Source organism: Marmota monax, unplaced genomic scaffold (assembly GCF_021218885.2).
Source record: "Marmota monax isolate L192 unplaced genomic scaffold, Marmota_monax_Labrador192_F-V1.1 WCK01_AAM20220418_F8-fsc00075, whole genome shotgun sequence".
NCBI classification, from domain to species: Eukaryota; Metazoa; Chordata; class Mammalia; order Rodentia; family Sciuridae; genus Marmota; species Marmota monax.
The window spans coordinates 7085696-7110592 of record NW_026694772.1 but is presented as its reverse complement, the minus strand read 5'-3'; the positions used below and the strand labels follow the sequence as shown (position 1 = coordinate 7110592).

The 24897-nt window shown below is 35.7% G+C and overlaps 1 pseudogene; it reads right to left on the bottom strand.

The window, feature by feature from the left end:
* Positions 1-23200: 23200 nt before the first annotated feature.
* LOC124079640 (RNA-binding protein 39-like) lies at positions 23201-24539 on the bottom strand (annotated as a pseudogene).
* Between the last annotated feature and the right edge of the window lie 358 nt (positions 24540-24897).

The following is a 24897-nucleotide window of genomic DNA, read 5'->3' as shown; positions in this document are numbered from 1 at the left end:
AACAAATCTTTACTCCTCACACTTCAGATAGAGCCCTAATATCCAGAGTATACAAAGAACTCAAAAAATTAGACAATAAGAGAACAAACAACCCAATCAACAAATGGGCCAAGGACCTGAACAGACACTTCACAGAGGAGGACATACAGTCAATGAACAAGTACATGAAAAAATGCTCAACATCTCTAGCTGTCAGAGAAATGCAAATCAAAACCACCCTAAGATACCATCTCACTCCAGTAAGATTGGCAGCCATTAGGAAGTCAAACAACAACAAGTGCTGGCGAGGATGTGGGGAAAAGGGTACACTTGTACATTGCTGGTGGGACTGCAGATTGGTGCAGCCAATTTGGAAAGCAGTATGGAGATTTCTTGGAAAGCTGGGAATGGAGCCACCATTTGACCCAGCTATTCCCCTTCTCGGTCTATTCCCTAAAGACCTAAAAAGAGCATGCTACAGGGACACTGCTACATCGATGTTCATAGCAGCACAGTTCACAATAGCAAGACTGTGGAACCAACCTAGATGCCCTTCAATAGACGAATGGATAAAAAAATGTGGCATTTATACACAATGGAGTATTACTCTGCATTAAAAAATGACAAAAATCATAGAATTTACAGGGAAATGGATGGCATTAGAGCAGATTATGCTAAGTGAAGCTAGCCAATCCCTAAAAAACAAATGCCAAATGTCTTCTTTGATATAAGGAAAGTAACTAAGAACAGAGTAGGGACGAAGAACAGGAGAAGAAGATTAACATTTAACAGGGATGAGAGGTGGGAGGGAAAGGGAGAGAGAAGGTAAATTGCACGGTAATGGAAGGAGACCCTCAGGGTTATACAGTGGAGGGGGTAGAGAGAGAGGAGGGAGGGGAGAGGTGGGGAGGGGGGAGGGTGGATGATGGGAAAGGCAGCGGAGCACAACAGACACTAGTATGGCAATTTGTAAATCAATGGATGTGTAACTGATGTGAATCTGCAATCTGTGTATGGGGTGAAGGTGGGAGTTCATAACCCACTAGAATCAAAGTGTGGAATATGATATGTCAAGAAATTTGTAATGTTTTGAACAACCCACAATAAAAAATTAAAAAAAAAAAAATAAAAAAAATAAATAAATAAATAAATAAATAAATAAACCAACAGTGGGAGGTAATATAGTAAAGGAAAAACTAATCAAAGAGCAAAAACAAATCAAGTTAAATAATAAAAATAAACAAATATGACTAGAAATACAAACCATATCTCAATAGTAACCGTAAATGTTAATGGCTTAAACTCACCAATCAGAAGACATAGGCTAGTAGACTGGATTAAAAAAAGATCCAACAATATGCTGCCTATAGGAGACTCATCTGATAGGAAAAGACATACACAGACTGAAGATGAAAGGTTGGGAAAAATCATAACACTCGAATGGTCTTTGGAAGCAAGCAGGGGTGTTCATACTCAGATCAAATAAAATAGACTTGAAGCCAAAATTAATTAAAAGGGATAAAGAAGGAAACTACATACTGCTCAAGGGAACCATACACCAACAAGACATAACAATCATTAATATATATGCCCCCCAAAATGGTGCAGCTATGTTCATCAAACAAACTCATCTCAAGTTCAAGAGTCAAATAGACCACAACACAATAATCATGGTGATTTTAACACAACTCTATCACCACTGCACAGATCTTCCAAACAAAAATTGAATTAAGAAACTATAGAACTCAATAACACAATTAATAACTTAGACTTAACCGACATATATAGAACATATCAACCAACATCAAGTGGATACAATTTCTTCTCAGCAGCACATGGATCCTTCACAAAAATAGACCATATATTATGCCACAGGGCAACTGTTAGCAAATACAAAGAAGTAGAAATACTACCATGCATTTTATCTGATCATAATGGAATGAAATTGGAAATCAACAATAAAATAAGGATGAAAAATTCCTACATCACATGGAGAATGAACAATATGCTACTGAATGAACAATGGGTTACAGAAGACATCAAGGAGGAAATTTAAAAATTCTTAGAGGTAAATGAGAACACAGACACAACATATCGAAATCTCTGGGACACTATGAAAGCAGTACTAAGAGGAAAATTCATTGCATGGAGCTTATTCCTTAACAGAAAAAAAAAGCCAACAAATAAATGATGGCCTCACACTACATCTCAAAGCCCTTGAAAAAGAAGAACAAATCAGCAGCAAATGTAATGGAAGGCAAGAAATAATTAAAATCAGAGCTGAAATCAATGAAATTGAAACAAAACAAACAATTTAAAAAATTGACAAAACTAAAAGTTGGTTCTTTGAAAAAATAAATAAGATTGACAGACCCTTAGCCACGCTAATGAAAGGAAGAAAAGAGAGAACCCAAATTACTAGCATATGGGATTAAAAAGGCAATATTACAACAGACACTACAGAATACAGAAGATAATTAGAAATTATTTTGAAACCTTATACTCTAATAAAATAGAAGATAGTAAAGGCATTGATAAACTCCTTAAGTCATATGATCTGCCCAGATTGAGTCAGGAAGATATACACAATTTAAACAGACCAATATCAAGTGAGGAAATAGAAGAAGCCATCAAAAGATTACCAACCAAGAAAAGCCCAGGACTGGATGGATATTCAACCGAGTTTTATAAGACCTTTAAGGAAGAACTAATACCAATACTCTTCAATCTATTTCAGGAAATAGAAATAGAAGGACTACTTCCAAATTAATTCTATGAGGCCAATATCACCCTGATTCCAAAACCAGACAATGATGCCTCAAAGAAAGAAAACTTCAGACCAATATCTCTAATGAATATAGATGCAAAAATCCTCAATAAAATTCTGTCAAATTGGATACAAAAACATATCAAAAAGATTATGCACCATGATAAAGTGGGATTCATCCTCAGGATGCAAGGTTGGTTCAACATATGGAAATCAATAAATGTAATTCAACACATCAATAGACTTAAAGATAAGAACAATATGATCATCGCAATAGATGCAGAAAAAAGCATTTGACAAAATACAGCACTGCTTTATGTTCAAAACACTAGAAAAATTAGGGATAACAGGAACTTACCTCAACATTGTAAAAGCTATCTACAATAAGCTTCAGGCCAACATCATTCTAAGTGGAGAAAAATTGAAGGCATTCCCTCTAAAATCTGGAACAAGACAGAGATGCCCTCTCTCACCACTTCTATTCAACATTGTTCTTGAAATACTGGCCAGAGCAATTAGACAGATGAAAGAAATTAAAGGAATAACTATAGGAAAAAAAGAACTTAAACTAGCACTATTTGCTGATGATATGATTCTATACCTAGAAGACCCAAAAAACTCTACCAAGAAACTTCTAGAACTAGTAAATGAATTCAGCAAAGTGGTAGGATATAAAATCAAGACTCATAAATCAAAGGCATTTCTGTATATCAGTGACAAATCCTCTGAAATGGAAATGAGAAAAACTACCCCATTCAAAATATCCTCAAAAAAAAATACTTGGGAATCAACTTAACAAAAGAGATGAAAGATCTATACAATGAAAACCATAGAACCCTAAGGAGAGGAAATAGAAGAAGACCTTAGAAGATGGAAAGATCTACCTTGCTGTTGGATAGGCAGAATTAATATTATTAAAATGACCATTCTACCAAAAGCACTATACAGGTTCTATGCAATTCTGATCAAAATCCCAATGGCATTCCTCATAGAAACAGAAAATGCAATCAAGAAATTCATCTGGAAAAATAAGAGACCCAGAATAGCTAAAGCAATTCTAAGCAGGAAGAGTGAAACAGGTGGTATTGCTATACCAGACCTTAAACTATACTACAGAGCAATAGTAACAATAACAGCATGGTACTGGCACCAAAACAGGCTGGTAGACCAATGGTACAGAATAGAGGACATAGAGACTAACCCACAAAATTACAACTACCTTATATTAGACAAAAATGCTAAAAGCATGCACTGGAGAAAAGATAGCATCTTCAACAAATGGTGCTGGGAAAAATCGAAATCCATATGTAGAAAATGAAATTGAATCCCTATCTCTCACCATGCACAAAAGTTAACTCAAAATGGATCAAGGATCTAGGAATTAAATCAGAGACTCTGCGTCTAATAGGAGAAAAAGTAGAGCCTAATCTCCATCATGTGGGGCTAGGCCCCAACTTCCTAAATAAGACTCCTATAGCACAAGAATTAAAACCAAGAATCAACAAATGGGATGGATTCAAACTAAAAAGTTTTTTCTCAGCAAGAGAAATAATATGTGAGATGAACAGGGAGCCTACATCCTGGGAACAAATTTTTACCCCTCACACATCAGATGGAGCTCTAATCTCCAGGGTATATAAAGAGCTCAACAAGATAAGGACCAAAAAAAAACCCCACAAATAATCCAATCAATAAATGGGCCAAGGACCTGAACAGACACTTCTCAGAAAGGATACACAATCATTCAACAAATATACGGAAAAATGCTTATCATCTGTTGCAATCAGAGATCTGAAAATTAAAACTACTCTAAGATACCATCTCATTCCAGTAAGAGTGGCAGCTATTATGAAGACAAACAACAACTAGTGCTGGCGAGGATGCGGTGAAAACAGTACACTCATACACTGCTGGTGGGACTGCAAATTGGTGCAGACAATTTGGAAAGCAGTATGGAGATTCCTTGGAAAGCTGGGAATGGAACCACCATTTGACCCAGCTATTCCCCTTCTCGGACTATACCCAAAAGACCTAAAAAGAGCATACTACAGGGATACAGCCACATCAATGTTTATAGCAGCACAATTCACAATAGCTAAAGTTTGGAGCCAACCTAGATGTCCTTCAGTGGATGAATGGATAAAAAAAATATGTGGCATTTATACACAATGGAATATTACTTAGCAATAAAAAAGAATAAGATCATGGCATTTACAGGGAAATGGATGGCATTAGAGAAGATTATGCTAAGTGAAGTTAGCCAATCCCCAATAAACAAATGCCCAATGTCTTTTCTGATATAAGGGAGGAGACTCAAAATGGGGTAGGGAGGGAGAGCATGGGATAAAGATTATCTCTAGATTGGGAATAGGGGTGGGAGGGAAAGGGAGGGAGAATGGGAATAGCATGGATGGTGGAAGGAGGCCCTCATTGTTGTACAAAATACATGTATGAAGATGTGAATTTGGTGTCAACATACCTTACATACAAACAGAGATATGATGAATTGTGTATAAAGGTGTATTAAGAATTGTAATGCAAAAAAATAAGAGAGTTCATGTATAATGGCATAATTTGGAGTGAACTTACTTTATATACAGAGTTACGAAAACTTGTGCTGAGAATGTGGCTCAGTGTTCAAGTGCCCCTGAGATCAATATCTAGTACCAAAAAAATTTAAAAAGTGATAATAAAATAAAATAAAAATCGAATATTCTTGTATAATTCATATACTTAATCGTTGAACTATGTGAAAATGTAAAAGTAAAGCATTTCCTTGGCTGAACTATTTTAGTGACTAACAAAAATATTTTATGTAATGTATTTCTACTGTTTTTGCTTTAGTTCTTTATTATTATTAATTGTTATATAACAGTTGAATATATTTATGGAGTACAATGTGATATTTTAACATATGTAAACAATAGGAAATTATTGGATCAAGCTATTTAGCATATTCATTGCCTTACTTATTTTTTGATATGACACTAGAAATTTACTTTCACAGCAACTTTGAAATATGATTGTTAGAAATAATCACCACACTGTGCAAGATATTTTCTATTATTTTCCTTTTGTTTAACTTTATTCCCTTGAGCCAACATCTCCTTATTTGCTCCTCCCTCTCCACACAACCTTTTGTAACCACTATACAACTCTTTACTTCCATGAGTTGAACTATTTTAGAATCCAAATCTATTCCAAATCTATTTTAGATTCCTTGTGCCTGGCTTATTTCACTTAGCATAGTGTTCTCCAAGTTTATCCACATTGTTGCAAATTATAATTTTCTTTTTTCATGGTGAAATATTATCCTATTGTATATACATACCATATATTCTTTATCTATTTATCCAATGATGGATGCTTAGGTTGCTTCCATAACTTGACCATTGTGGATAATACTACAATGAGGTTGGGAGTATGATATCTCTTTGGCATTTGATTTCTATCCTTTTGGATATGTACACAAAAGTGGGATTGCTGAATCTTATGACAGTAGTATTTTTAGTTTTTTGAGCAATCTACATTCTGTTTTCCATAAAGGTTATGCCAATTTAACTGTGTACAAGTTTTCCCTTTCATCACATCCTCTCCAAAACTTCTTTCAACTTTTTAACTATAGTAATTATAGTAGATATGTGGTGATATTTTATTGTGGTTTTAATTTGCATTTCCTTAATGATTAGTGATGTCAAGAAGTCTTTTTAAATATTTTTAGTTGTAGATAGACACAGTACCTTTATTTAATTAATTTATTTTTATGTGGTGCTGAGGATTAAACCCAGTGCCTCAGGCATGCAGGACAAGCACTCTACCACTGAGCTACAACCTCAGCCTTCAAGCATTCTTTCATGAACCTGTTAGCCACTTGTATGTCTCTCTTTAAGAAATGTTCATTTAGGCCCTTTACCTATTTTTCAATTCGTATTTATTTTCCCTTGCTTTTTAGTTACTAGAATTCATTGTATATTTTGTATATTAACTTCTTACTACATATGTTGGTTACAATATTTTATTTCATTCCATAACTTGTATCTTCAATCTGTTGTTTCATTTGCTATATAGAAGCTTATTAGTTTGATAAAATGTCTAGTTTTTTTTTGTTTGCTTGTGCTTTGGGGATTAAATCTGAAAAATCACTGCCCAGACCAGCTTTTCTTTTGTTTTCTTTCAGTAGTTTTATAATTTCAGGTCTTCCATTTAAAGCTATTTAAGTCCATTTTGAGTTTGTTTTGTTTTGTAGTGTGCAGTAAGGATCCAATTTCTTTCTTTTGCTTGTGAACATCCAGTTTTCCCAACACTGTTTTTTGAAAAGATTGTCTTTTCTTAACACTGTTCATTTTTAAAAGGAATTTTAGTTAGGAAAGGATATTAGGGTATACTGCAAAACGTGGGAAACAGAGTAGAGATAGGGGTTAAAAACCAAAAACAAAAAATTATTCTGAAGTTAAAGAACCCCAGGATAATGTGGTCAAGAGTATTGTGGGAAATCTTTTCTCATTTTGCTAATTGCCTATGGGTTATTTTGGCTCTTAACATTTGTATAAAACAGAAGCTACTTTATTTGTTTAAACTTTCAAAACTTGTGTTAGTTCTTGACAATACTTCAGGGAATTTTCTCTGCTCTATTGTAACACTTAATGGTCCTCTAGTGTATGCTGGATGGACAGGTGAAAAGAACCTAGAGTAAATGTATATCCTCAGGGAACTAAGTCAGTTCTCTTAGAAACAGGGCTTATTTGATTTCCTTAAGATCTATTTCCACATCTGGGTTCAATGAGTCTCCGGTCCCCAACTGGGAAAAGATTGCTTTAAAGTATGTAACCCTCTAAATTCCAGATAATTTTTAATTGTTATAAGGAGAATATCATTATTGCAGTCATGGTCAAGAGACTAAGGAAGTGATTTTAATATGTTATGAGGAGAAAACAGGAACCTATTTAAAAGTGCTTAATACATATGCTAAAACAATTATTATTAAAACATTTAATTTATTTAAAGTGAAGTAGTATGGTTTTCAGCAAGGGTGTCAAGATTTACAGGTATATTGGAATAATTTAATGTCTTTATTTTCACAACACACAAGGGCCATTTAAATGTCATGTTAGAGTATATTAAATACACATCACCCATACTAAACTTTTAGGAAAGATAACTCTTTTATAACATTTGCCATTATACCAGTAAATAAAAACTCACATTAAGTTAGAAAATCCACTTCAAATTAAAACTGAAGAAAGGACACAAGAGCTCAGAAAGGGCTAAAATAAATGTTTCACATAATGTGCTTAAATTACAATTCTATCAAATAAATGAAAATTTTAAAGTTACAAGATAGACTCAAAAGTGACGACTGCTACAGTAAATTTTGAAAAATAAACATATCTGGGACACATTTAAGGAATCTGTGAAATAAGAGATCCTTTCAGAATCTGAAGATGAAACCGAACAATTCTACAATAACTTGATCATTTTTTGATCCTCAAAAAATGGAAATTTCATTGATTCCACCTGAGGTTTCTACTTGCAAGGCATGATGAGAAATAATTTGCTATCAAATCAAGTCTTACAACTATAAAATTATGAACATTAAGGGTAGAGGCCTCTCAATCTCTGGATGTAGTTACCTGTATCTGTAAAGACACTATTAACCTTGTCTGTATAAGACTGCTCATTTACCTATGGATATTAGCTTTCTATTGTAGCATAACAAATTAAGACAAATGTAGCAGTTTACAAGAACATACATTTATTTTCTCATAGTTTCCATGAGTTAGGTGTCCAGGTGTACCTAACTGGGTGCTGATTGTGGTCTCATGAGCTATACTGGTCTCACACTCAAAGTGTAGACCAGCCTGTGTTCTCATCTGGAGGCTGACTACAGAAGGATACATTTCCAGGCAGACTTGGATTTTTGATAGAACTCTGAATTTCCTTTGGGTTGTAGGACTAAACTGTCCTGGATCCATGTTGATTATTAGTTGGAGGCTACCCTCAGCAAATAGAGAGGCTACTCACAGTTTCTAGAGGCCACTTGTCTAATTTCTATGCAAGCTTTTCTAAAATGGGTATTGATTTCATCAAGTCAGCAAGAAAAGCCTCTCGAGGAAGTAATCACAAAAGCAAGCTAGCAATATGGGGTCTTATATATGTAATATAATCATAGGAATGATGCCCTACCAACTTTTGTCACATTCTACTTTTAGAATCAAATCACAGACCTACTCACACTTAAGAGGAGAGAAGTACACAAAGGCATGAACCCTAGGAAGAAAGGACCACTTGGGAATTATCTAAAAGTCTGCCTGCCATATTACCCCAATGGTATCTCCCTTTTTTTCAGTCAGAGCCCCACTTTTGTCAAGTGTCACTATTAATTGTCTATCACTAGACAACAAATTACACCAAAATTAGTGGCTTAAAACAATAAATACTTAGTATCTAATGGTTTCTATGGTGCAAGAATCCAGGCATGACTTAACTGGGTCCAACCACCCCCATTCCTTGTCATGTGGGCATACTGACAATATGACAGCTGCATCCAGTAAAGTGAGAAAGCAAAAGAGAAGGAGAGAAATAGGCAAGGCAAATACCAGGTAATGTTTTTATCTAATATTGTATATAATATCCTAGCAGTTTAACCATGTACTGTTTGTTAGAAGGGAATATCTAGGTCCAGCCTACCTCAAGGAAGGGGACCGGGACTATATATACAAAGGTGTCATTCCCAGGAATTGGAACACTGGGATACATCTTAGGAACTGCCTATTATGGCCATCTAATTAAATATAATTTGGGGCATAAATCCTGAAGAGTCTAAGACAAATCAGGACAATTCTTTGTCACGGTTGCCTCAGACATCATATATAACCCGAATCTGATCAATGAGATACAAGAGGAAGCCAGCATGGAGGGATCTGAAAAATCTATTTTTCCTCTTAGTTCAGTACTATATAGGATCATAGAAGACATTTGTGACCATAAAAGTAGCTAGCTTAAAGAAAAAGTTGATGCCCCAAGTTTATCAAAAGAGCCTGGGTTCTCAATTAATGAGTCATAGAATTTGTCAAACTATGATCTTCCTAGTTCAGGGCTCTGTTTAAGATAACAATTTTCATTTTCTTTCTTTTTAATGTTTTTCTTAGTATATTATAGTTATACATAACATTGGGGTTCATTTTGACGTAATCATACAAGCATGGGACATAATTTGCACCATGTCATTCTTACATACTTCCTCTTTTCCCCTCCTCCTTCACATTGTTTGCCTTCCTCTATTCTATTGGTCTTTCTTCTATATACTCATACGTTTTTTAATAAAATTTGTGCTTTATGATAAGATAGATATACATAAAGATGAAATTTACTGTGGTATATTATATACATACATAGCATAATTTGCTCAATTTCATTGCATAGTTCCTCCCTTTTCCCATCCTTTCTTCCTCCCCATCAATCCTCTTCCTTTGTTCCATTGATCTCCCTTCTATTTTTATGGAACACCCCTCCCTATTTTTTCCTTCTTATAGTCTAACTTCCACATATGATAGAAACTATTAAACCCATAATTTTTGAGTCTAACTTATTTCACTTAGTTCCATCCATTTACCAAAAAATGACATAATTTCATTCTTCTTTATGGATTAGTTAAACTAATTGTCTATACACATCACATTTTCTTTATCCATTCATATGTTGTTTGGGTACCTGAACTGGTTCCATAACTTGCTTAATGTGAATTATTCACTATATGGGCTACATCCGTATACTATCCTGATTTTAGATTTTTATGATAAATACCAAGTAGTGAGATATGGTGGCTCCATTCCTAGTTTTTTTGAGGAATCTCAATACTACTTTCCAGAGTGGTTGTACTAATTTGCAGTCCCAACAAAAATATATGGGTGTACTTTTCCCCCACATACTCACCAACATTTATTATTATTAATATTCTTGATGATTATCATTCTGACTAGAGTAAGATGAAATCTTAGAAGCTAATTCGTTGTAGTTTTGACTTGCATTTCCCAAATTACTAGAGTTATTGTACCTTTTTTCATATGTTTGTAAGCCATTTATATTTCTTTTTTTGAAAGGTGTCTGTTTTGTTCTTTTGCCAATTTATTAATTAGGTTATTGGTATTATTTCATTTTATTTTGGTGTCAAGTTTTTTGAGTTATTTTCTTTAGGCCATTCTTACCTGAGTTTTTCATTATTTGTAACTGAAATCATCTTCTTTTTTTATACTGAGAATTTAACTCAGAAGTATTTTACCTCTAAACTGCATCTCCAGTCCTTTTTTAGAATTTTCATTTTAAGACAGGGTATCTCTAAGTTGCTGAGGCTGGCCTTGAACTTGCAATCCTCCTGCCTCAGTCTCCCAAGTTTGGGATATTATAGGCATGGGTCACTGTGCCCAGCAATGAATACATTTGAACTGACACAATATAATGCAAAAAAGTATCTTCCCTATATGTGAAAAATTAGAACATCTTTGCCTTTTCCCTTCTACTCTAAGATACTAGGAACATAGCACTAATAAGTGGAAGGATCATGTGCAAAATAAACCTAGTTCAAAAATTAAAGTTTGTCCATTCTTTGGTATACAGTGCTTTGAATAAAATACTAAAATATAAGATATTACTTTAAAAATTTGACTCATTATTATGTAGAATTATATCTCACTCTTTAAGTTGCATTTATAAAGCACTTAACTCTCATCAAAAGGCTGATTCTGATTCAGTTAGTCAGAGATGAGGCCTAAGAACCTGAGTATTTTAACAAGTTTTAAAGTGTTCTAGATCCTGCTTAGTGTGGAAACTGTTTTGTGTGGAAAAGCTGTAGACATATAGCCTATCAAAAGTAATCTCTAAAGGAGAAAAAAATGGAAACTTTTAGTTTTTCCAAGGAAATGATTTTACAAATATGCTCACTTATTTTTCCCTTAATTTTCTTTTCCTTTGATCCATGGGAGATAATCATGAGCTTAAACATTACTAAAAAAAATTGAAAGTCTCAGAAGCCAAATAGTATTTTGTTCCTGATTTGAATTTTTATGAATCTGTTGAATCACTGGTAAACATCCATCTTTTGGTACTGATTATCTCAATATTTATTAGGAAAGTATCTTAAGCTGCATATTAAAATAATAAGGCCAAATGACCCTTTACTTCAGAGGAAGCATGTCAGAATTTTTTTAAGAAAACTTCCCTTTGATGAGCAGATGGTTACATTATGTTCTTCTTTGCAGTCTCCTGTGACTACTGATTTACATCAAAGCTTTGCTGCAATTCAGCATTTTCAGTCTGTTCTTTGGACTGAATGGAAATGTCAGGTAGTTTAGTTTAGATTATTCATTCAAGGCATAAGAGATGACTTCTACTTAGGCTAAAAGAGCTGCAAATTGGTATTATCCCAGGTCCTTTCTGGAATTCCACTTTCATTTGAAATCCACAAACCTAATTCTTGTGACACAAGATTTGAAATCTTTAATGGAAGTGCTGACAATTTATCTTATTTGGGATATAAGTATCTGCAACTGAAGTGTTAATTATTTTGAAACTGTAGTAGGTGATTTACTGCCCTTGAAAAGACTGATCTTTTTAAAATTAGTATTAAGGTGCCTTGAAGACTCCTGCTTTATCTTTTCAATTTATAAGAACTCCTAAAAACTTACTCCTCTGGAGAACAGAGGAAACATCCATTCTGATATGATAAAAGATATTTTCACATAGCAATAAATCACCACTTTAAATTTTCTTAACACTGTAGTACTCTAAAAAGATAACATAATACTACCATGAAAAATCTTTGACACATTTAATATATAAACATGAATTTCCTACTAAGAGTAACTTATCTCTGAGCTTGAGATGAGGCATTTGAGAGACTCTGGGTTTTATCCCTAGCACTGCAAAAACAAAACAAAAGAGTAAAATTATCTTAAAGGCTGATAATTTTTAGATATACTCTTATTTTAGATAAATATGCATAGCCCTTAAAATTATGCTTGATTTTATGAGTCTAATACTTTTCTTGTATGACACAAAGTAGGTTTTAATTCATTCTAAGTCAAAATATTTTTACATGCTGAATTTGTGGGCATTGCACTAAAAATATTTGGTTATATTTTAAGTTTTAGAGCAAATTACTTAGAAGCCAAACAGAAAAAAAAAATTTAGAGAATAAAACATACATTACCCCTTTTTACTACCCAGAAATAATTTCTGTTATTATTCATTTTGGCATATTTACTTTGCATAATTTTATGCTAATATAGTTATATATTTGCAAATTTGGTGTCATGTTCCAAATCATACAAAGTGCATGCATGAACACTCATATGTATAAAGTTTTGAAAAAAAATTCCCCATTAATTTGTTAGGGCTTCCATAACAAAGTACCAATGGACTGGTTGGCTTTTAAAAACAAAAAAATTAGTGGAAAAAGTGGAATGATCAGTAGAGTTTGGGCTCCTGATATATATTTCCACATTGCTTTCTAGAAGTCATATTGATGCATGTATTAGGCAGACTTACATAGGAGGGCTTCTTCATAACTTTGGTATCACTAAATGGTGAAGACAGTTTTATTTTAGGTTTATTAGTTTCATCAGGGAAGAAAGGATTACTGCTGTTTGTCCTTTTATTTTCTTAATGATGTAGATTCTTGACACATCTATTATTGATTTGCATTTATACTTCTGAATTAGTTGTAACTGGACATGATATCTTTATTTTATTTATTTGGTTTTATGTGGTGCTGTGGATCGAACCCAGGGCCTCGCACGTGCTAGGCGAGCACTCTACCACTGAGCCACAGCCTCAGCCCCTGTACTTCTGAAATATTTTAATGAGCTACTTGCTGCATTTGCCTGGCCTCCCAGGCCTTCCTTTGAAATCTAAGTGGAAGCCTCCATGATCCTCAAACACCAGCATCTTGCAACACTGCAGAACCATGTGATTGAGACCTGTTTTAGTCAGCTTTTCCCCTGCTGTGACTAAAAGATCTGACCAGAACAATTTTAGAAGGAAAAGTTTATTTGGGGGTTCACGGTTTCAGAGATCTCAGTCCATGGACAGCAAGTTTAAGGAGCACTCAAGACAGGTAAGTACCCAGATAGCACTAGCTGAACAGCTGCTAACTTGGCCATGTGACGACCCATCTGCCGTTTCATCCTTCTGCTCTTCTGTGAGTAACAGAAGGTAGGATGACAATGAGGCAAAGCAGACTGCGAGGAGACCTATACTTAAGCCCTCACAGAAGCTCAGCTTCTCGGAGAGAGGAACACAGAAAAGCGAACACTCAAAGACTCCCTGATTCTGCTACCATCACAGACAAGCTCTCTGTGCTATACCATTTGTGTTGCTCTATTGTCACCATGATAACTGCTGCTACTCCAGTTCCAATAGAGCTATTGGCATCCCCACAGAGAGACTACCTCTGAGGCCACCAAGAGACCTCATGCTACCAGCAGACTGTGGTCTGTTATTTCTGAAGGACTTGCTGACTGGGTAAAATGGAAATAGTACCGTTCTCTGTGTGTTAAGAGTGTGTTCAAAATAATTGCATTTGAAATGCATTTGGCTCTAGTGTAGTTCCTTGGACACAGCTGACAACAGCAGGCTCCATTCCTGGCAGGTGGGAGTGGGAAGAGTGTGGCAGAGGGAAGCTACTCACATGATGATCAGAGAGCAGAGAGAGATTCCACTCCCCAGATACAAATATATACCCCAAAGCCACACCCCCAATGAACCACTTCCTCCAGCCACACCCCACCTGCTTCCATTTACTACTCAGTTAATTCCATTAGGGATTAATTCACTGATTATGTTAAGGCCATGACCCAATCATTTCTCCTCCAAACCTTCTTGCATTGTCTCACACATGAGCTTCTGGAGGACACCACATCTAAATCATGACAACACCAAGGTCTCCTGTCATCTCAAGCAGTAGCCAAAGCTGTGGCCATGGATACAGCAACCTCTGAGTGCCAGGGCAACTGAGCACAGTGAAACAACTTCTTAGGTCCTCTATGCAAGCAGAGTACCCCAATGGTCTCTTCTCAAAGGAATTTTACTTTTACATATTTGAACCTGAAATGGGTATGGTCTTGCCAATTCCTGAGATGTCCTCAAGTCATCTTTCCTACTGTTTCTGGGTGAAATACTTAGTGTCTCTTTAATGACTATACTCTCTCTAACAAACACAAATTCCTTAGCCCCATTTTTACTTGCACTTTTCTGGCCAAACTCCAAGTTTTTCAAATCTTCCTGCTTATCTTTCAGATCCTGACTATCATGTAAACTTGGCTGAAATCTGCCAGTAATACCCAGGCTACCCACTAAATGCTGTGCTGTCTTGAAATTCCTTCTTCCAGGTGAATTAATACATGATGTTTAAATTCAGCCTCAAAGAAATTCTCAGGAAATTGACAAAATATGGATAACTTCCTTGCTAGAATGTAACTTGAATGGCCACTAGTCCAATTTCAAATGGAGTCCTCTTTCTCCTCTAAAACCCTGTGAGTCTAATATTTACTATTGCTGGGAGCCATTAGCCAAGTAGGTATGACAATTTCCTTGCCAGCGTACCCCATGTTGCTGACATGTTGCAGTGACATTGAATGTAGGTGACCTTGCTCAAGGACCAAGGCAGATTAGGGTATTCCCGGTTTTAAGATAATCGTGTTTAGGGCGTTCCCAGTTTAGGTTCCAGGTTTAAGGTTTAAGATTATTCCTGCTGGGAATAGGGCGTATCCTGCTGCCTGAGTTCCCCTTGAGTTCTCACGGATTTTAGACAGTATATTTTGGAGATAGAAGCCCAGTGGAGGTGGATTTGGGAAGAGAACGTGGATTTCCCCAGAACGTGATTGTAGACGGCTGGTGTGAGTTCGGGAATAAAGAGTTGCTGTTTGAATCTACAAGCTGTGTGGTGGCTCGTGATTGTGTGCCCAGCCAGACTGCGGCATTTGTGCCCAGCCAGACTGCGGCATACTATCTTTATTTTTATCTCATGAGATAAAAACTCTAAGAGGGTTAGCAGTGATAACTTATTTCTAATGCTCTTTGATGTCTGGGAATTCAATTGAGATGAAATTTTTATTACGATAATTGTAGATTCATATGCAATTGTAAGAAATAATACAGATAGATCTTTGCTTTCTTTACCCAGTTTATCATTATTTTATTTTCCACTTACTTTTACAATATATATCTTTTAAAACTATACTACACTGTCACAACTAAAATATCAAAAAATCCATTGATCTTAGTCATACTTCCTTAGTTTTATGTGTACTAATTGGTATATGTAATTTCGTTTTATACAGTTTATAGGTAGATACATTCTGGGCTTCTAAATGACTGAGTCTCAAAACACTGGTGTCTGTGTTTTCCCTAGTGAAATAAAATAATAACTTAAAAATCCATCTTATTTAGTTTTTGCTCAATGCAGAGGCTTAAATAAAGACTTGGTTTAGGAAGTATATTTGATATATGATCCCAAGAAGGAGAATTATGGAAGTAGGGAGAGAAAGAAGGAGAGAGAAAAGTCCAAGATGAGAGTAATGATAATTACTATCATGGGAAATAGGGACTTGATTTTCCAGAACCCCTGGACAAAAATATATCTGTTTTTTCCCCTAGAAGATGGAAGCCAGATTTTCCAGTAAATGGTTGGAACTGGAGACTAACATGATAGGTGAAAAAAGCCAACCCCCCAAAGTCAAAGGCCAAATGTTTTCTCTGATATGCAAGATCTAACCCAAAATAAGGCAGAATAAATTTTAAAAATAGAAGAAAAATCAGTGGAATAAAGGTAAAGGAGGAGGGATGAAATAAGGGAAGAACAGTGGAATGAATCTGACCCAATTTTCTTATGCATATATGTGACTACACCACAGTGAATCTCACCATCACATACATGTGTAAGACAATAATTTAAAAAAAATATATAAGTAAATAGCAGAAAGATTAGTAGATTAGAGGGAAAGGAACGGGGGGATGGAGGATGGGAGGGGAAAGGGAAGTAATATGGAATGAATTAGAACAAATTATATACCATGCTTGTATAATTATGTCAAAATGAATCCTACTGTTATATAGAACTAAAAAGAACCAATAAAAATGAAGATGGAAGCCAAGACCATCTCCCCAGTTTCTTTCACTCAATAGCTAGTGAAGGTTACTCATCATGTTGTAAATTCCTCTGCACTAAGAGGATGAGCTTGAGCATGGAAAATTAAGACATGACAATGGAACCTGAAACCAACTTCAGGAATACGGTCATTGAGGTAGATAGAATATGGCCAGTTCCAGATGAATATGAGTGCTTGACTTTGATGCCAAATACTAAAATCACAGGTAGACAAAGAGGATGCGATTCAAGACACCATGTATATCTACTACAAGCTCTCAAGTCTTTGTTGTTTTAAGGATGAAAGCATATTTTTTCATTTAATATGTCTCAAATCCCAAAGCTAGTAAACAATATTAGGATTAGAATTAGATTCAAAGTAGCTCAAAGTCTTGTCCAGCATATTTTCACTATTGTTAACAAGGTTTTATTTTGTATTTATTTCAGTTTTGCAATAAGATCACCTTTAAAAAGGTATCCTAAAGCCAATGAGAACATGAAATTGTACTAACATTATTATTCACCAGGGAAATGTAAATTAAAACCATAAAAGGTTACATCACACACTTACCAAATAACTAAATTTAAAAAGACCAACAACAACAAGTGTCTGCTAAGATGCAAACCATCTGGATTCCTCATATGTTAGTGATCAGAGTTTAAAATGGTACATCCACTCTAAAAATCTGCTTGGAAGTTTATAATAAAAAATAATACAAACTTCATGATCCATTTTGTCTATTAGGGGTTCTGTCTGGAGGCACAATTACACAAGCAATTTGAGCATGAACTTGTTAATTTCAAGATTCTAATAACTAGGTGGTTGTTTTATTCAGCTTTTTCACTGTTGTAATTAAAAGACCCAACAAGAACAATTTTAGAGGAGTAAAAGTTTATTTGAAGGGTCACAGTTTCAGAGATCTCAGCTCCACTTCTTGTGGGGATCAAGGTGAGACAGAACATCATGGTAGAAGTGTGTGACAAAGTGAAGCAGCTCACATGATAAGCAGAAAGCAGAGAGATATTCCCATTTGCCAAATACAAATATATACCCCAAATCCATGCCCCCTGATGCCCCACCTCCCCTAGTCACACTCCACCTGTCTTCAGTTGCCAATTAATCCTATCAGATGATTAATTCACTGGTTGGGTTAAGGCTCCCATAATCCGATTATTTCTCCTCCAAACCTTCTTGCCTTGTCTCACACATGAGCTTTTGAGGAGCACCTCACTTACAAACCATTTATTGATTGGGTTATTTGTTTTTTGGTGCTTATCTTTTTTTTTAAATTTTTTACTGTTGGTTGTTCAAAACATTACAAATTTCTTGACATATCATATTCCACACTTTGATTCAAGTGGGTTATGAACTCCCACCTTCACCCCATACATAGATTGCAGAATCACATCAGTTACACATCCATTGATTTACATATTGCCATACTAGTGTCTGTTGTGCTCCGCTGCCTTTCCCATCCTCCACCCTCCCCCCTCCCCACCTCTCCCCTCCCCTCCCCTCCTCTCTCTCTACCCCCTCCACTGTATAACCCTGAGGGTCTCCTTCCATTTCCATGCAATTTCCCTTCTCTCTCCCTTTCCCTCCCACCTCTCATCCCTGTTAAATGTTAATCTTCTTCTCCTGCTCTTCGTCCCTACTCTGATCTTAGTTACTCTCCTTATATCAAAGAAGACATTTGGCATTTGTTTTTTAGGGATTGGCTAGCTTCACTTAGCATAATCTGCTCTAATGCCATCCATTTCCCTGCAAATTCTATGATTTTGTCATTTTTTAATGCAGAGTAATACTCCATTGTGTATAAATGCCACATTTTTTTTATCCATTTGTCTATTGAAGGGCATCTAGGTTGGTTCCACAGTCTTGCTATTGTGAATTGTGCTGCTATGAACATCGATGTAGCAGTGTCCCTGTAGCATGCTCTTTTTAGGTCTTTAAGGAATAGACCGAGAAGGGGAATAGCTGGGTCAAATGGTGGCTCCATTCCCAGCTTTCCAAGAAATCTCCATACTGCTTTCCAAATTGGCTGCACCAATCTGCAGTCCCACCAGCAATGTACAAGTGCACCCTTTTCCCCACATCCAGCACTTGTTGTTGTTTGACTTCATAATGGCTGCCAATCTTACTGGAGTGAGATGGTATCTTCGGGTGGTTTTGATTTGCATTTCTCTGACTGCTAGAGATGGTGAGCATTTTTTCATGTACTTGTTGATTGACTGTATGTCCTCCTCTGAGAAGTGTCTGTTCAGGTCCTTGGCCCATTTGTTGATTGGGTTGTTTGTTCTCTTATTGTCTAATTTTTTGAGTTCTTTGTATACTCTGGATATTAGGGCTCTATCTGAAGTGTGAGGAGTAAAGATTTGTTCCCAGGGTGTAGGCTCCCTATTTACCTCTCTTATTGTTTCTTTTGCTGAGAAAAAACTTTTTAGTTTGAGTAAGTCCCATTTGTTGATTCTAGTTATTAACTTTTGTGCTATGGGTGTCCTATTGAGGAATTTGGAGCCCGACCCCACCGAATGTAGATCGTAGCCAACTTTTTCTTCTATCAGACGGCGCGTCTCTGATTTGATATCAAGCTCCTTGATCCATTTTGAATTCACTTTTGTGCATGGCGAGAGAAAGGGATTCAGTTTCATTTTGTTGCATATGGATTTCCAGTTTTCCCAGCACCATTTGTTGAAGAGGCTATCTTTTCTCCAATGCATGTTCTTGACACCTTTGTCTAATATAAGATAATTGTAGTTTTGTGGGTTAGTCTCTGTGTCCTCTATTCTGTACCATTGGTCTACCAGTTTGTTTTGGTGCCAATACCATGCTGCTTTTGTTACTATTTCTCTGTAGTATAGTTTAAGGTCTGGTATAGTGATGCTACCTGCTTCATTCTTCCTGCTAAGAATTGCTGTAGCTATTCTGGGTCTCTTATTTTTCCAGATGAATTTCATGATTGCTTTTTCTATTTCTTTTTAGGAATGTCATTGGAATTATGATCAGAATTGCATTAAATCTATATAATGCTTTTGGAAGTATGGTTATTTTGATAATATTAATTCTGCTTATCCAACAGCAAGGTAGATCTTTCCATCTTCTAAGGTCTTCTTTGATTTATTTCTTTAGGTTCTGTAATTTTCATTATACAGATCTTTCACCTCTTTCATTACGTTGATTCCAAAGTATTTTTTCAAAGCTATTAAAAATGGGGTAGTTTTTCTTGTTTCCCATTCTGAGGATTTGTCACTGATATACAGAAATGCCTTTGATTTATAGGTGTTGATTTTGTATCTTGCTACTTTGCTGAATTCATTTATTAGTTCTAGAAGTTTTCTGGTGGAGCTTTTTGGGTCTTTTAGGTATAGAATCATATCATCAGCAAATAGTGCCAATTTGAGTTCTTCTTTTCCTATGTGTATCCCTTTAATTTTCTCATCTATCTAATTGCTCTGGGCAGTGTTTCAAGAATAATGTTAAATAGAAGTGGTGAAAGAGGACATCCCTGCCTTGTTCCAGTTTTTAGAGGAAATGCCTTCAAGTTTTCTCCATTTAGAATGATGTTGGCCTGGGGCTTAGCACAGATAGCCTTTACGATGTTGAGATATGTTTCTGTTATCCCTAGTTTCTCTAGAGTTTTGAACATAAAGGGGTGCTGTATTTTTTTTTGTGTGGTGCTGGGAATTGAACCCAAGGCCTTGTGCATGCAAGGCAAGCACTCTACCAACTGAGCTATATCCCCAGCCCTGTATTTTTTCAAATGCTTTTTCTGCATCTATTTAGATGATCATATGATTCTTATCTTTAAGATTTTAAGTCAATGATGTGGTGAATTACATTTATTGATTTCTGTACATTGAACCAACCTTGCATCCCTGGGATGAATCCCACTTTATCGTGGTGCATGATCTTTGTGTCTTTGCTTGGTTTTGGAATCAGAGTGATATTGGCCTCAGAGAATGAGTTCGGAAGTGCTGCCTCGTTTTGTATTTCCTGAAATAAATTGAAGAGTATTGAAATTAGTTCTTCTTTAAGGGTCTTGTAGAACTTGGCTGTGTATCCATCCATTCCTAGGCTTTTCTTGGTTGGTAGACTTCTGATGGCATCTTCTATTTTGTCACTTGAAATTGATCTGTTTTAATTTTGTATATCATCCTGATTCAATTTGGGCAAATTATATGACTCTAGAAATTTGTTGATGCCTTTGATATTTTCTATTTTATTGGAGTACAAGTTTTCAAGATAATTTCTAATTATCTTCTGTAATTCTGTAATGTCTGTTGTGATATTTACTTTTTCATCACGTATGTTGGTGATTTGAGTTTTCTCTCTCCTTCTCTTTGTTAGTGTGGCAAAGGGTCTATCAATTTTATTTATTTTTTGAAAAAAACAACTTTTTGTTTTGTCAATTTTTTCAATTTTCTTTTGTTTCAATTTCATTGATTTGAGTTCTGATTTTAATTATTTCCTGTCTCCTGAAGCTTTAGGTGTTCTTCTTTTTTTTTTAGGGCTTTGAGATGTAATATTAAATCATTTATTTGTTGACTTTTTCTTCTTTTAAGGAATGAATTCCATGCAATGAACTTTCCTCTTAGCACTGCTTTCATAGTGTCCCAGAGATTTCAATGTCATATCTGTGTTCTCATTCACCTCTAAAATTTTTTAATCTTCTCCTTGATGTCTTTTGCAACCCATTGTTCATCAGTATCATACTATTTAGTCTCCAGGTGTTGTAGTGGAATTTATTTCTTATTTTATAATTGATTTCTAATTTCATTCCATTATGATCTGATAATGCATGGTAGTATCTCTATTATTTTGTATTTGCTAAGAGTTGCCCTGTGGCATAATATATGATCTATTTTAGAGAAGGATCCAGGTACTGCTGAGAAGAAAGTGTATTCTCTCGTTGCAGGATAAAATATTCTAAATATGTCAGTTAAGTCTAAATTATTAATTGTATTATTGAGTTCTATAGTTTCTTTGTTCAGCTTTTGTTTGGAAGATCTATCTAGTGATGAAAGAGGTGTGTTAAAGTCACCCAAATTTATTGTGTTGTGGTCTATTTGACTCTTGAACTTGAGAAGAATTTCTTTGATGAACATAGCTGCTCCATTGTTTGGGGCATATATATTTATAATTGTTAAGTCTTGCTGGTGTATGGTTCCCTTGAGCAGAATGTAGTGTCCTTCTTTATCCTTGTTGATTGACCTTAGTTTTAAGTCTGCTTTATTTGATATGAGGATGGAAACCCCTGTTTGCTTCCACAGTCCATGTGAGTGGTATGATTTTTCCAAACCCTTCACCTTCAGTCTGTGAATGTCTTTTCCTATGAGATGAGTCTCTTCGAGGCAGTATATTGTTGGATCTTTTTTTTTTTTAATCCAATCTGCTAATCTATGTCTTTTGATTGGTGAGTTTAGGCCATTAATATTCAGGGTTATTATTGAGACATGATTTGTATTCCCAGCCATTTTTGTTTATTTTTGGTATTTAATGTGACTTAGTTTCTCCTCTGATTAGATTTTCCTTTAATGTAATCCTTCCTTCTGTTGATTTTCATCATTGTTTTCCATTTCCTCTTCTTGAAATATTTTGCTGAGGATATTCTGTAGTGCAGGCTTTCTAGTTGTAAAATCTTTTAAGTTTTGTTTATCATGGAAGGTTTTTATTTCATCATCAAATCTAAAGCTTAGTTTTGCTGGATATGATTCTTGGTTGGCATCCAATTTCTTTTAGAGCTTGGTATATGTTGTTCCACGATCTCCTTACTTTGAGGTTCTGGGTTGAAAAATCTGCTGAGATATGAATTGGTCTCCCCCTATATGTGATCTGATTCCTCTCTCTTGTGGTCTTTAAGAGTCTATCCTTTTTCTGTATGGTAGGCATTTTCATTATAATGCGCCTTGGTTTAATTTTGTAGATTTGGCGTCCTGTAAGTCTCTTGTATTTGGTTTTCCGATTTGTTCTTCATGCTTGGGAAATTTTCTGATATTATCTCATTGAAGAGATTGTGCATTCCCTTGGTTTGAACCTCTGTGCCTTCCTCTATCCCAATAACTCTTATATTTGGTCTTTTGATTCTATCCCATAATTCTTGGATGTTCTGTTCATGGTTTCTAACTATCTTCACTGTGTTATCAACTTTATTTTCCAGGTTGTATAGTTTGTCTTCATTATCTGACGTTCTTTCTTCGAAATGATCTAGTCTGTTGGTTATGCTTTCTATTGATTTTTTTTTTTCCGGTTAACATTTTTAGTTTTTCAAGGTAAGGAATTGTATACAAATGACAGTAGACCTTTGACTCTTTATTTTTATCTAAATAAAAGATAACTCAAGATGAATTCTCAAGGGAAAAAAAAGGAAGCTATGTACATAAGGAACTATATCTTCCTTCATCGTCTACTTGGAACCAGTAGTTGTGTTGCTGTCATAGAATCAGGGAAGAGGTTGTGGTAAGTTGGAAGAGGTACATAGGCTGCTGTTACCAATTTACCAGCAAACTACCTGCCATGCAATGCATTAACAGCAGCAATAGCTGCAGCAATTGAGGGGCACTTCACATACATTTGCCCTGAGAAGAATTCTTGTCAACATTAATATGAATGATTCCACCATATTTATTATATTATTCAATCACATCATCCTTAATCTCTGGATCCCATCTAACTTCTTCTTCTGTTTGAGGGTTGAACATGTTAGATAGTTGGAAACAGTGTTGCAAGTGGCTGAACAGAGGCAGCTGCAGCTAAAGCTGAAGCTTCAGTCTGTTGGGAAAGTCCTGTTTGCAAATCTATAACAAAAGAGAATTCTGCCACGGCACCAAATGCCAAAGAGCCACTCATTTGTAAAGCCTGCTGGGCTGCTGATGGAATCTGCAAACCTGTACCCTTAGCAAGTCTTGCCATTAATTGGAGACCAGTTGTTCCCAAGTCAATTCCAGTCCTTTCCAGTTCGTCACTATCCAAAAAATGAACTAGCACTAGTAGCGTCATATGTTCAGTAACATGACCAGCTTTCATTGGCCTTCCTGCTAGTTCAAATCCATTAAGTTGTTTCAAAGCCTTTTTAGCACATTCTGAGTCAGAAAATGTAATAAATCCATAACCCTTAGAGCTTCCTGTTTCACTATCCATCATGAGCTGGATACTTTCAATTCTTCCAAATGGCTCAAAGATTCCCCAAAGCATATCTTCAGTTATGTTAAAGTGTAATGAGCCCACATAAAGTCTCATAGGTCCTGCGCTTCCCTTTTGTAAATTGTTTGCCATTGCTGCAGCTCTTTTTTTTTTTTTTTTTTTTTTTTTCCTGGGATGCCTGTATTATGATCAACACTCCTAGAACTCGCTGGCCAGTTAATCTTATTGCTAGAGGCACTAACCTAACATCAATAAACTCCACATAAGCAATTCCTTTGGAATGTCTTGAATTTCTATCAGAAATCATCCTAACATCTCGAACCTTTCCTACTGTGGAGAAAAACTTCCAAATCTCTTGGTTGAATTCTTGCTGCCAACTGCATGCAGAAAACTGTCCTGGCATCTCTTTCCTCAGGAATTAGATTATCAATAGGTTCCCTCACAGGACTCTTGTCTTTTCTGAATGGATTTTTGCTTCAGGAACTTCATCTGCTTAATTTGATGCTATGAGGCAACCCGTTCTTTCCTCAAATGGTACTGTTAAATTTTGGTCCAGAGTAGGGACTTCTGTAGTGGCCTCGGAATCTTTGATTTCGACTTCTTTAGTGGCTATGTCTCCTTTCTTTGCTTCTACTTCACTTCCATTCCTGGCTTTTGCTCTTTTTCCTTTCTCTATCTCTGCTTCGCTTTCTTTCCTTACTTTTGCTTCACTTTCATTCATGACTGTGACTTCTGCTCTTGCTTTTTTTCCTCTTTTTGCTACATTCTTCATGGCTGTTAGCAATGCTTAACTTGTTCTCATCCTTATGATTGACAGTTCACACTGGAATGAAAGGTGAATTCATGGGAGTCAGATATCCTTAGGCAAGA